Below are 14307 nucleotides of genomic sequence, written 5' to 3'. Positions count from 1 at the left end.
CTGTACTGAGTCGTTGCTGGAACGTAAATCCATGCGCCGCGGTAAAGTGGTTCATTATTGGCTATCCGCTGATACTGAGGCAATGCCCAAGCGCCTGTCTTCAGAAACCAACATATAACATGAGTGGCGGGCTGCTTTCCTGTCCTAAACACCTTCGCAGCAATCAGGGCATGCTTGCTTAATCATTTAAAAAATCAAGCTTGGGGTACAAGAAGGTTGAATGAGGTTTGCCAATCTCTCACTCTCTCTCCTTCCTTCCCTCTGTCTTTCACGCATACATACACACGCTTTTTCTCTGTCACTATCTCTCACACACATGCAAGCACACACACACACAAACACTCTTTCACACACTCTTGCAAACACGTGCAATCTCACAAACACGCACACGCATACGCTCTCTCTCACACACAAGTATACACACATGCTCCCCCTCACACACTCAGTGATTGAATTGGGTTTAGATTGAAAAGGATTCTTTGCTTCAACAGCAGACAGTTGGAACAGAAACAGTGGGGTTATTCAAGGCAGAAGCATGATTCACCAAAAATAAAAAACATATATTGAATAGGTGTATTCGCTTCAGCCATGGGCTCATATTCTGGAGAAAAAAAATGCTAAAAGAAGCCTTACCCACGATTGCCCTGAAAATATCATAATGGGCCAGGTGATGTTACCGGGAGCCATGCAGCTTAGAGGAGTTACATTACCTAAATAATACACTGACCCCAGCTGGTAATCTTCCCAGTCTGTTCACTCTTTGCTGTTAGTAATGTTAGCGCCGGGTGCAGCAGTTAAAACATTCAGCTTGTTGCAGAGTGATTGGTAACTCAGCGTTCTCCATGGAATGCGGAGTTGCCGAATTGCGCAAACAGAGCGGAATTTTATGCCCAGACCTACTAAACTGCATTAGCCTTCAACTGTCACCCAGTTGGTGAACAGCCTTGACTCGATGTAAAAACTGCTCCCAGAGCCCACAATGGCATGGGTGAGGGAGGTGTTTTTGTTCCTTCAGCATAAAGACCAGTTGGGCGCTGACCACGAGCTTTATTTATTTCAAAGGGGCCTCCTCTGTCACAAGTCGATTTCAGAAGACATCTGCACAGGCCCCTTCTTTTGTCCTACCAGTCCGGCAGGCAGGTAGGCACCAACCCAGTGGCAGGCAAGCTGTCAACAGAACTAGTTTGGAGTGACCACCGGGGAGGGACTGCTCATTACCCGGGTAACACCTCTGTGTGGGCACACAGGCGGTGTGCAACGGGAGAAGGTTTTCTCCATCTTAGACTTAGTGAGTGAGAGGCACCACAGGATTGTTTGTGCTTGAACACAGAAGAACCACTTTAAAATTGGGTAGGGTTACACCTGGGGACTTTTACCCAATTGGTTAGGGAAGGGCCAGAGTCACCCTCGCCTACAAGCTAGTGTCCGGCATAAAAGTGACAACTCCAGGCACTTTGTCAAAACAGTACTGGACGTGTGGAAGAGTGGAACAAGGACTCCGCCTTCTGTTTCAGACCTGCGAGGAGACGTAAAGGACTAGACCTGCTCCCACTAGTATCAAGGGCAAAGAAGTGGACCCCAAGGGTCAGTTAACCGACCTCTGGTGTAAACTACAGAGCTACAATAAGCTGCGAGACCTTTTCCTGAAGTGCTCAGCTGACTAGTTCCACCTGGGCCTGCCTGGCCTCTGTTGGTGACTCTTTCTGTTGATCTCTGCTGGAGTGAGTGCTCCAGCAGAGATCAACGGTTCTGTTCCTGAGGTCCTGGGATCTTTGGCTGTGTCTAACCGGAATTCTCTTGACATCCCTGAAAATCTGGGACTTAAAACATTTTGGACTTGAAGACACCGGAGGACAGGGACAAACATGAAAAGCCAATCTGGATACAGGGGGCTGCTCGTAGGCTGAAGAAACAGGATTCTCTTCGTTGGCGCTTCCCCACAGCATCAAATGAACTCAAAGGCATTCAGCCGCTCGGAGGCCCACGCCGCCTTACCCCGAGCAAGGATTTCAAGCTCTGAAAACGAGCAAAGTCCAAACTTCGAAATCTTGACTGAACAAAGGCTCCAAAAGTATCTGAGTGATGAGAGCACTTCATGGACAAGAAAATCGAATGTTCCTGCTCTGCGTTTTATCTTCCTAAAGCAATGGCTACACTGGGACCTTGCCCAAAGAGTATCGGCCATCATGGAACCCTCCTCGGATAAGCATGCTGCCGTGTCCCTCTGAAGGATTCTGCCTTTCATTGTTGTGACTAGGTCTCAAGGAAAAACATCCAACAGGGTGAAACCTGGCTGGTATATCCAACCTGCTGGGCATCATGGTCAGACAGAAATCACATTTAGGACTCGGTCGACTGTGACCAGTTGAACCACATTGGTGCCATTTTTTCACTAAAATCTTCTAAAATTCATATCTCCAGTTCTTATCGGGCTTATGTTGTTTTGGTGTCATTCTGTTCGTATCTTTACATTAACTTATTATCTATGTTTATAACTGGAGTGAGATTTTTACTGTGTTGTGTTTTTGACTTATTACCTGTTTTGGTGCTTCTAAATGCTTCAGCATTTTATTGAGTTAAGTCCGTCTGCTCTGTGCCATAGATACTGTTCGAATTACTGAAACATAAAACTGGGTCTAACACGAGAGTGACCTTGTGACCTTGTTACATGTGCTGGACTACCACTCACCCCAATTAATAATTCACTTTGTCACTCTAACTATGAAGAGGGCAGAGGTTTCTGTTTTCCAATCCACTTAAACTACTGCTGGAGCTAACACTAGCCGGCACTGTGTTGTCCTCAGCGTCATCCATTTTACAGTCAGGCAAAACGTCTTGTTACCGATCCCATGTAAATGATACCCCTACAAATGTGCTGCCTCACAATAACATGGCCTCTGCTTGTGGCGTAGCCAAGTGTTTAGATATGAGGTCCATTAAAGAGCTCCTTCAAAACATAGTGGGAAAGTGCTTTTGTTTAAGCAACATTAGGGGGAGAACACGGGTGAAAGAGTAAAATGGTAAGCATGGGCGGGGAGAAGCACACAGGCAAGAGAGTGCACCAAGAGTAAAGGTGAGGAGAGAAGAGCACGGGTGAAACACAGTAAAGCAGACAGGAGGAGAAAAGCAATGGAGGTGAATGTCAAGGCAATCATGTTCATTCACCGACACATGACTATCATATCAGCATGTTTATTCACCAACACATGACTATCATAACAGCATGTTTATTCACCAACACATGACTATCATAACAGCATGTTCATTCACCGACACATGACTATCGTATCAGCATGTTTATTCACCAACACTTGACTATCATAACAGCATGTTCATTCACCGACACATGACTATTGTGTCAGCATGTTCATTCACCAACACAACTATACTATCAGCATGTTCATTCACCGGCACATAACTATCATATCAGCATGTTCATTCACCGTCAGCATGTTCATTCACCGACACATGACTATCATATCTGCATGTTTATTCACTGACACATGACTATCGTATCAGCATGTTCATTCACCGACACACGACTATCGTGTCAGTCATTTGTCGGTGAATGAACATGCTATCGTATCACCATGTTCATTCACCGACACATGACTATCGTATCACCATGTTCATTCACCGACACATGACTATCGTGTCAGCATGTTCATTCACCGACACATGACTATCGTGTCAGCATGTTCATTCACCGACAAATGACTATCGTATCACCATGTTCATTCGCAGACACATGACTATCGTACCACCATGTTCCTTCACCGACACATGACTATTGTGTCAGCATGTTAATTCACCGATTCATGACAATCATATCAGCAGGTTCATTCACCAACATATGACTATCATATAAGCATGTTCATTCACCGACACATGACTATCATATAACCATGTTCCTTCACCGACACATGACTATCGTATCAGCTTGTTCATTCACTGACACATGACTTTCATATCAGCATGTTTATTCACCGACACATGACGATCGTATCACCATGTTCCTTCACCGACACATGACTATCAAATCAGCAGGTTCATTCACCGACACATGACTTTCATATCAGCAGGTTCATTCACCAACACATGACTATCATATCACCATGTTCATTCACCGACACATGACTATCGTGTCAGCATGTTCATTTGCCGACACATGACTATCAAATTAGCAGGTTGTTCACCGACACACGACTATTGTGTCGGCATGTTCATTCACCGACACATGAATATCCTATCAGCATGTTCATTCACCGGCACATGACTATTGTGTCATCATGTTCATTTACTGACAATTGACTATCAATCATTCACCGACATTTCACTCCTGGAAACGTCACACTGGAGAGCAGTAGGGTTGCACCAAAGACTATTCTGAAGACTCTAATTCCACAACATTGTGCATCTGGATTCCGGATCAGAAAAGGAGGATTCGGTTTGAGCTGAGAGTCGCTCGTCATCACTGAAAAGGGACACACTCCCAGGTAAGTACTAATTTAAGCTTTAATGAACCGAAGCATCAATCGCCCGGAAGCAACTGATAACACAGAATTGCTCATTCTCAAACATTCCACGCAGGGCACTGACCCTAACACTCCATCTAATCATTAACCTTTCACGGTGTACCTTGCTTCCTGAATCAGGAGTAGGCTTCTCTACTGCACCCTATGATGGTGGTACAACTGGTGAAGTCTGATGCTTCCTTTTGGACTTCTAATGCTTTCATGGCGCCATGAGGTCTTTAAACATTGTAGGTGGTCTGCACACCATTTTCTCCCAATATGTTCCGTTTCGTTTAGACCAAAGACATTTTTAACAAATTGCGTGCAACCCAGGTTGTGCAAGCCCGATACACTGATACTAAGTAACATGTGGGGAGCGCGTGGTCACACGCTCCACTCCCAGGTGCACTGCGTATGAGGATTCCATATCCAAAGCAATTTTAAACCATTCGACTTCTTCACAATTTATGCAATATTCTTCCTGAATACTTGTCATTTTGCTGTCATCACATTCATCAAATCCACATATTCATCGTACTGTATTTAAGAAACTTCTCGTATTTCCATGTGTCCATCCAGACTTCTTTTGAAAATAAGATCCTAATACACTGAGTGGTTCAGAGCAGCATTCTTTTATCTCATTTCGAACCCAATGCATTTCAGGCTAAAATCCAGCCCTTCGTCAGGGGTAACTGTGAATGGACAATTTTACATAATGCATTATTTACAGATGATATCAATATCTTAATTACAGTCTTTTTAACAAAGCCATTTCAAATGCAAGCAGTATAGTGTTCAAAACTAGTCAATACTAAATGAAATGCACCACTACCCCAATCCTTGATTCCGTGCTAAAACCGTTTATTAATCTAACCCTCCAAAATTATTTTATCACTATTTGGGAGTTCCCTTTACCAGGCATTAAGGAAAAGCTTATCTGCAATCACGCTCGGGAAATACTATTTCTATTACCATACATTTATCCGTCTTGACAAAACTACCATTGTTATTGTTTTCCTTCCAACAAGTCCGTACAGCACTCATAGGTTTTTATGCCTTCTTTACACGTCTAAGCATTATGATGCAACCCCATTCTCCCGCCTGACATACCTGCTCATTATTTCTTCTCTTTCAGCCCACGTTGCACGCTGCAGGTAATTGAATCTCCCACGTGTGTAAACCGGAGCTTTAAGCACATCCTGTTCCGCCCACTTCCTCCCCGAACGGGATTCCCCCACAATTGTAAACCTAAACTACATTCCCCACAGTGCATCACAATATATGTACCGAGTTTCATTCTGAGTTCATTCTTGTTCAAATAAAACATATGCTTGCAAAAAGTGTCCGTAATCCATCTCTATTCAAAAATGCATTACTGTCCTGTCATGTATTTGTGTGTGCCTATGGGTGTGTGTGTGTGGTAGTAATTGCTGTATGCTGAGCTCGTCCATAGGGTACAATAGGTCTCACATTTGCGAGAGATTAAGCAAATGGCAATGTAAATGACAATGCTATTTATTTATCTGTTTTCAAAACCAACACATAAATACAAATGTTGTCATTTACAATGCAATAGCTCTAACTTTTCGAAAGGCGAAACCATTGCATTGTAAATGCTTGTTTTTGCATTTGTCACCCCGAGTGGGCTGGGTATGCTCAGACGCGAGTCCTGTGCTCTCCACACCACTGGAGTCAAGCTATCCTGGCTGATGACGGCTGATAGCCAGAAACCGGTCCTAGGATGCTTGATTCTGGTCCAGGTAAGACATGGCTTGGCAGCTCGGGCTGGACTGTTCCCATGAGGCAAAGGGTCAAGGCTGATTTGCATATGGCCATGTCTGAACTGGGGTGGTGTGGAGTGCAAAAAAAACGATGGATTTAGGCCCAGATCTCTGTACTGGGGTGAATGTATGACATTGTTCTGCATTCTGTCCATCAACTGTTGTATTAATAGTGGCAGAGACCATTTGATGAAAGATCGACCAGACACAGAGTTGGATATCGGCTCCACTGGAGGTAGAGAGATAATGGTTCGCTGTTGAGGCACCCACCGGAGCAACAAACCATATGCTGGACCAGTGGGCTCTTCTGCGCAATGGCGGTCCAAGAACAGCCAGTGGAATCGGTGTGAGGATTTGTACAGCTGCAGGAACTGATCCAGAGCACACGATGAGAGGAGTACTGAAGGCAGGGAAAAACAACAGAAAAACTGTGCCTGTTGATCTGAGACTCCTGAGTAAAATTTCAGAGAAGGGCAAAGAGGAGCAAAAGGTGAACATCGAAGCAGTAGAAGCCAATGGTCTGAAAGGCACAGTGTCAAAACTACAGGTGATGTGCCTACAACTAGTGACTAAAGTTGAAGAACTGGAAGGTAATTTTCATATGAACAATACGCACTTAAACAGAGTTCTAGAACAAACCAAGGATCAAGAGTGGCAGCCGATCCGGAAGGTACTCTGTCCCCAAGGTTTATCCTCCTGATGTCCTTTGTGAGGGCCGATGCGGAACTTTAATTGCACGGAGAGAGATGCTGTTCTGCAGGCTGCCCATGGTCCATTACTTGTAGACCAGTTGGAAATCCTGCTGAATCCCGATTTTACACAGACCGCCTAAAAGCAGTGATGTATTTCTGAGGCAGTTAAATGGGAACTCGGAAGCTTAAAAATAAATGTATGACTCTCTTCCAAGCCAGACTTTGTGTGATTGCGGAATGGAAAACATGACCTGGAGACATCTGGGACTGGCTTGAGGGGTGGCGACCAGAAAAGAGCTCAGATCTTTCCAACCGACTCCATGCATGGGTACACCCAGAGAACAAAGCGGTGCATGAGCTCACAGATCCTGCTTGGGCGATGAAAGCTCCTGCAAGAAGTTCAGACTCTGCCGGTGTTCACCGACGCGCAGATGCAAGTAAGGGTGGGATCAGCAACTTGCAACCAGATTTGTCAAACTGCTGATGCAAAGGGACAAAACTGGAAGAGTTGTCGGCTTGTGAAGGGGCGCAGGATCAGCAAATGTCTTACTTCTGCAGATGAAGTAAGATCTGAAAACTGGAGCAGGACGATTGCCCACAACCTTTGGTTTCACGCTGACTGAGGGATGGGAGGCGGTGGGTGTACCCCAATCCCTTTCGGCGGGGATCCCCCATTGGGAAGTCCTTGCTGTAAATGCGTCCATTTTTAGAAGGCTGTTTTGAGCTAATTCATCATGTTAGTGGGACAGTCATCTCAAGCATTGGGAGCAGTGCAGGCTTGGTGTTCGCCACATGAGAGTGCAGGGTGGGTTTGTTTTGGTGCAGCTGGGGGCACTAATTGCAAGTCTGCATGGACATGCTCTGGTTGGGCTATGCTACATTCTACATTGCACTGCAAGATTTATTTACTATATGTTTGAAATACAGCGTTCTTTAATGTTGTCGCGGAGGTTACAGTTTGCGTAGATCTGAGGTCTTCAAACTGTGGGGGGTGCCCCCATGGCGGGCCGTTGCTGTATTTCTCAGGTGTGGGTGGATGATGGGTAGTGCAAATGCCTCATCAAGCACTTGTAAATGGAGACTGCCTGGTAGTGTGTCTTTACTAATTTGGTGTGTTTCCAGGCTGTCTTGTTTACTTGCAGCAGTGCATAAAAGTGTGGAAACTGATAAACAATAAATACTAGTTAAACTAATGGGTGGAAATGCAGTGTTTACATTATGAAACCTCAATTGGTTAATGCAATCACCAGAGGAGTGTGTGAATGTGTGATCGTGTGTATATATGAGTGTGTGTGTGATCAGAACATGACAGAATTGAATCCCGATTGCCCCAGTGAGGATAACGATGAGTACTTCTAGTGCTACAAGGTCCCGGCCTGTAACAGAAAGCACTGTGAAAATGCAAGTCACTTTTTTTTAATTGTATTACGCACAAGCTGCCGCAACATGATTTAGTGTTTAAGATAAAACAAATACTTTCAAAGTATATCTTTTCATCATATGTAACCACACTGTACCTCGTGCAAACGTTTGTAGCAGTGCCCGCCCTTTAAGAGCGTGCACCCCTGAACTCTGCAGATAACACCTCGACATTACCGGCCAAAAAGAATACATACTTGTCCTCATGAAGCTTTAAGTAACTCCATCACTTCAAGCCTGTCCTGCCTCCCAAGCAGCCGTTATATGCGGTGATTGTACACTTCATTCTCCCTCATTCGGCTTCACAGCACTAGAACAGAGAGTGGGGTGCAAGGAGCCCTGGAGCCTCAGAGGAATGGCCTTGGAGAAAGAGGAAAGCAGAGAGACCCATGGGTTTGCATGGACGAGATGGACCAGGAAGGGGGGGGGGGGGGGCTGTTTGGGGCACAGACAGAGCTTGCTTCGAGGGATGCCCGGAGGAAGGTGGGGCGATACTGGGTCTTGTTTGTGCAGCAGGTGCAGTGAGCCTGGTACAAGGGGTGTGGTGAGCCACTGCACCCGCATGATGGCCCTCTTACTAGAAACACAGACGAGGGGGTCATTTTCCCTGCAGGTTAGACTCCAGGTCCCCACGGCTGCGTAAGGCACAGCCCTCGCCTCCCCCCCCCCCCGCAGCAGGCGGTGAGAGGTGTGGCTGGCTCACCCCTCCTTTTTCACACTATGAGCAAACAGACCACTCTCAACCTCAGTCCTTTAAGTGAAGGCACAGTAGAGTCGGCAGCGGACACAGCCTGCTTTGGAGGGATGCAGGTAGGATTGGTGTAGCAGGTGCAGTAGCACCGGAGCCAAATGTGTGAGGAGCCGACGAAGCCCCCATTATTGCAGTTTTACTACCCTTCCTAGCTTGCATTAGTGCCCAGTGCACTCTTACTGCCCACAAGCATTTGAGATATCATCAGTGATGTCATCTCAAATGCTTGTGGGGACCAAGCAGATGCCCTTATAATAAAGTTGTACAGAAAACAACACCAAAACGTGTTGGCTTTGCCAATGCTTGTTCATGCATGGAAACTGATTCTGCCATTCATCAATTTGACATTTCAACACTCACTGAAAGTGTCTTAAACAAGTGGCACAAAGGCTCAGTCCTTTAAAAAGGTTCCATTATTAATATGGACTCGGGGTTCCTACAGCTCGTGCGTGGAAAGCCCCGGATGGCCGCTGATTGTCCGGATTCTTTCCGTGTATTTAATGTATTCGCTCATTAAGTGCCGAAGTGGATAGAGCACCGTTAAAAACAAAGCAGCCGACAGACATATATCAATAGATAGCAGTAATAGCGAACACACAAGCGGAAGTAAAGGAATGAAAACATGGAAAAAAATAACAATTCATTAATAATTCAATCAGAGAAAGCCAGGTTAGAAAAGTCAAGGCGTTACTAAGTTTGTCGCACCGGGCACAGCTGGAAGCATGGTGAAGGTCTGGTCGGCCGCACTCAGAGCGCCAGTGACTATAAAGCACTTGGAATACAGCAAACTGGACACCTGTCACTACTTCAAGAGTCACCAGGTCCAACAAACTTCACGCCAGGCCCAAAGTCCTCAACAGCTGGAGGTGAAAGGCGGGAAAGACAGGAGGTGAAGTCTGACAGGGGAGCAGCTGAGGAGAGCGCCTATTGGAGGAAGCAGCACACCTAGAACCTTCTAGAGCATGCCCTGCGGCCCCCTGGGCTGGGAGAAGCCACCATCCCAGACTACAGCAAGAGGCGGAGCAGGAGCCAGGGCCCTGAGCAGTGTCTGGCCAAGTCTGGCCTCAGTTCAAAGTGCCAGGGTAACTCGTGAACATTTGTTTGCGGCAGGTGCGGAAGTAGCAACAGTGCAAACACATGTCAAAGGAGAAAGGAAAACCAACCAAAAGGGAATTCCCATCATCGCAGCGTGAAAGACCAAGGGGCGGGGCTTGGTTCTGAAACCAGAGGGGGCTTTATTGTCTCAACAAAGGAAACCTGCTAGAGGCGTCATTTAATATTTTACTAATTTGCAGCATGATGGATTGTCACATCGTCAACGGTGGAAGAATTTAGGTACAAGTCTACAATTGGTTAAAAAATGAGGCTTTTATAAGAGATTATTTTGCAGATGAAACAACGGAGTACAATATCCCTGGAAATTGAGTAACAGGACACGTGAGAGAAGTGCAAGAGATTCGGCAAAAACCAAGTTAGTGTTAAAGTTACTGTACAACCTCTTCGACCTTTAGAGCTAACATGTGCTGCCCAACATCCATGGACTCGCGAGACCTTATCAAGCCTATGAATGAAACGACCTGCAGGAAAGAGGAGGCCTGGGAGGCAGCAGGCCTACCTGCAGCCAACTCTCAGCCACAAAGATGACACCCAAAGCATGTCAGACAAGAGCACCATCAACAGACTCTGCAAAATGGAAAGGGCCAATGAGTGACGAGCAGTTCAAAGCAGGCTCAGACAAAGCTTGAGGCAGAAGGCTTTACAAGGGAGGCCTTCTAAAGGGAGAGAGTGTAGAGGAGGTATGTACACACAGTATACATCCCATCAGTTGTGCTAACAGGAGTAGGTGGACTTGAACAGTGAAACAGAACCTACATGGGGAGCAGAGCTCCACGAGGGTCTTACCAGACTCTTGCCTGGTCTTTGTGCTGCACTGGACTCCATCACTCTTGAATAAGACGCCGCGGCCGGACTCACTGAACGTTTGGAGTGAGAAGAGGGATGTAAAAGACCTCATTCGTGAGGAGGATCTGACCCAATCAGGAAGCTGTCTGGGGTTAAGAGGCCCAAGAGACAGGGCCAAGGATCCCAATATGAGAAGACAACCGTGGTCTCCAAACCCTTCCTTCCATTGAAATCCACTCTCTCCGCTGAAAGAGTGAGGGCGCGTTAACCTATAGACCTCTCTGTAACATCCACCTGCTAAGGTAACCAAGGTGAGCAGGAATCTTTACTAGCACCTGTGACTCCTACGGGGGATACCCCCTCCCTCCCCAGCAGGTCACACTAATCTTTGCTGAAGAATACTGTAATGCCATCTATGTGAGACTCACTGCAAAGTCCACAACTGACGGGAACTGACCGCCAAGCAGCTCGCCTTGGCGTCAGCACATTAACCCACCGCGACAAAGTGACGTGTTGCGGCTCGCATGGACCCCAGAGTCTAGGGTCTGGCATGGACCACATAAACGACTCAGCCGAAGCTGCCCTGCTGGACACCGACTTACCGTCACAGACGTGAGGAAGATCCAGCTGTCCGTCAGTCTGCGGGCCTGAGCGCAGAGGGAATGGGACTTTGACACAAGACGTGTGGAGTATAGGTTAGGTTAAGCAGTAAAAGGGGTGGGTCACCTGCAAACTATCAGCCAGCCATATCAGGCAGGGGGAGTCACGTCACACCCTCACTTCAATGTTCACAAGACAAGAGTAAAACTTTGAAAATAAGGAGAGGAACACCTATAACCTTTCACTCCACACCGGGTTAAAGTCAAACTTCTCACAGATTATAAACAACACTGAAAACAAATAGCCAAGGTCACTTTTGGAAAAGAGACTGATCATTCAAAACATTTTTAATTCAAGAATATGTGAAGTAATAAGACTCAATCAACAAGAAAACAATAGTAGTCCCCCCTCAAGAGTGTTGTAACACAAGCCTAGAACAGTCTGTTGTCAATAGTTTTTAGATTTCCACTCTGCTAGGACTGGAACCTTTAGTCCTAAAGCTGAGAGACCTGAACACGACTAGTCCAACTCCTGGGAATGGAGAAGCATGAACCAGGGGACAGCTCACCTCCAACACTGACAAGGGGAACAGCGTTTACAACAAAACTTTTACAACAAAGTACCTTTACGACGCAACCATTACAACGCAAGTCATTACAACAACTTGCGCTGGGGGGCGCTCTAGGATAGGGAACAGTTTTAATTTACTATCCAACACCTTCCCTACTATTCACGGGGACTGGATTTGGAATAGTAAAATAAACTATTCACTATCCAGCGCCCCCCAACGCAAGTCGTTGTAACGACTGGCGTTGTAAAAGTTGTGTCGTAAAGGCATGCGTTGTAAAAGCATGCGTTGTAACGACGTACATCCGCTGACAAGATACAAAGGAGCATTTCAGAACAACTGCTCTTTACCCCCCAAAAACGACATGGATCTCAGTGGGGAAGAATGTGGGAGGGATGATGAGAGGCAGGTTGGACAAGCATCCGTCCTCAGCAGCAGAACCATTCTTTAAGCAGACGATGATCCCGGCTGCAGGACTCACCGAGAAGATTGGCATTTCTACCTTCTCCATTCCACTTTCCTCTCCCTCCTTTTGCAGCCGCCCTTTGAAGCTCTTCCTGCAGCTCTGCCAGGCTGCACACCCCCGTGCCCTTAGTCTGCTCTCACTGTGTATCACTGCTCCACGGAGGTAAGAAGTAGAAAATGTGAAGGAAGAAATCAACTATGGAAAAGGTATGATAGAAGAGAAACTAAATGGGAGAAAAGAGGCGCAGGAGAGTGAAGTTGGAAGGCGACAGAGGGGAGGGAAGGGTGGAGGGGAATAGTGGGGGCAGGTTTAGAGCGAAAAGAGCTATGGTGAGCTGGAGGAGGGGGGGCAAGAAATGAGAAGGAGGTATATAAACACACACAGAAGGCGGAGCGCGCAGCAGACGCGACTGGGGTATGAGACTGCCTGACATATACCTAGCGCTAGCTGTTGACACTCAGAAGCTGACTTAAGAGCTTTTTTTAACATTTATTCTTTATTTTGCGCCGTCTTTCACCTTTTAATTCCTGTTGTGGTTGCTGCTTGCCGGTTGCACGCTAAGCCCCGCCCCGGCATTTCCCCGTTCCACCGCGGGCTAATTATCCCGATCGAAGTGGAGTGAAAGTCTGTTTCCGGGTAGGCGGCGGTCTAGTGGTGCTGCTGGGACGGATATAAAACACACACAGAAGGTGAAGCGGACGCGCGCAGCGACGCACCTGAGTCGTGCCAGAGTCAGGCCCGTCTGTGCCCGTCCGCGCCAGACCAGCGCCAGCAGCCAGTCCCGTTCCTCGAAGTAAAGCGCCCTATGGCACTCTTAGATACTTCCGATTAGAACTCCTTTCCCTAAATACCTCCCTTCCCTCCAGTAATAGGCACATCCTGAAGCACGTACCTTTGTCCTTGTCTAACCATCTTATATGCTTGTATAGAAATGTCCGTTCCCTTCCCAAACACTCTCTTGAAATATGGGCCCTATTAGACCAAGAATCACCAGACCTCTTTTTTATCACGGAGACCTGGCTCCAAGAAACATCTTTCCCGGACTTAGCAACAGCGCTGCCTACGGGTTATAATATTCTAAGACTAGACAGGACCGCCAAGAGGGGCGAGGAACAGCTACAGTCTACAAATCCTCCATAAAAATCTCAACTATTGACACGCAAATTACTGAATGGGGTGAATTCCTCATCTTTTCCCTTGATCTAAACGATAAGGAATCGTGGAAAGGAGCGCTTGTCTATAGACCGCCTGAAAACAAAACCTACTTCGCCACTCAGCTATTGGACACTCTGGCCCCTCATGTCTTAGCCTGTAAGAATTTTCTGCTAATAGGATATTTTAATCATCATATTGAGCTGAGGCAATAGATACATACCTCTGAATTAATAAACAGCATCAATGCATTGGACATGACGCTACTAGAAACCGGTCCTACGCACAAGGCCGGACATACCTTAGACCTCCTATGTACTAACTCCCAGGGAATTCAGATTGTGGATCTGTATCCAGTCCTATGGTCGGACCATGTGATAATAAAGTTCAACATTAGAGTGATCGCGATCAAACCTCTCCACCCAAAGAAGGTAAAAATGAGTAGGGCCCGGAACAAAATCA

The 14307-nt window shown here is 46.5% G+C and overlaps 1 protein-coding gene across 2 annotated transcripts in view; it reads right to left on the bottom strand.

Moving 5' to 3' along the window:
* The window catches only part of TMLHE (trimethyllysine hydroxylase, epsilon), a 163379-nt gene that overhangs the window by 137073 nt on the left and 11999 nt on the right, over positions 1 to 14307 (bottom strand). Inside the window, exon 1 of one of the 2 annotated variants that reach the window (XM_086942226.1) lies at positions 11662 to 11686. The exons of the other annotated variant lie outside the window; for it this stretch is intronic. The gene's annotated coding sequence lies outside the window, so the exon portion shown is untranslated. Of the gene's footprint in view, positions 1 to 11661; positions 11687 to 14307 lie in introns of those variants that run through there. 2 annotated transcript variants of the gene reach the window in all.

This window comes from Lissotriton vulgaris, chromosome 10, assembly GCF_964263255.1.
Source record: "Lissotriton vulgaris chromosome 10, aLisVul1.2, whole genome shotgun sequence".
In the NCBI taxonomy this organism is placed as follows: domain Eukaryota; kingdom Metazoa; phylum Chordata; class Amphibia; order Caudata; family Salamandridae; genus Lissotriton; species Lissotriton vulgaris.
This window is presented reverse-complemented; position numbering and strand designations above follow the sequence as displayed.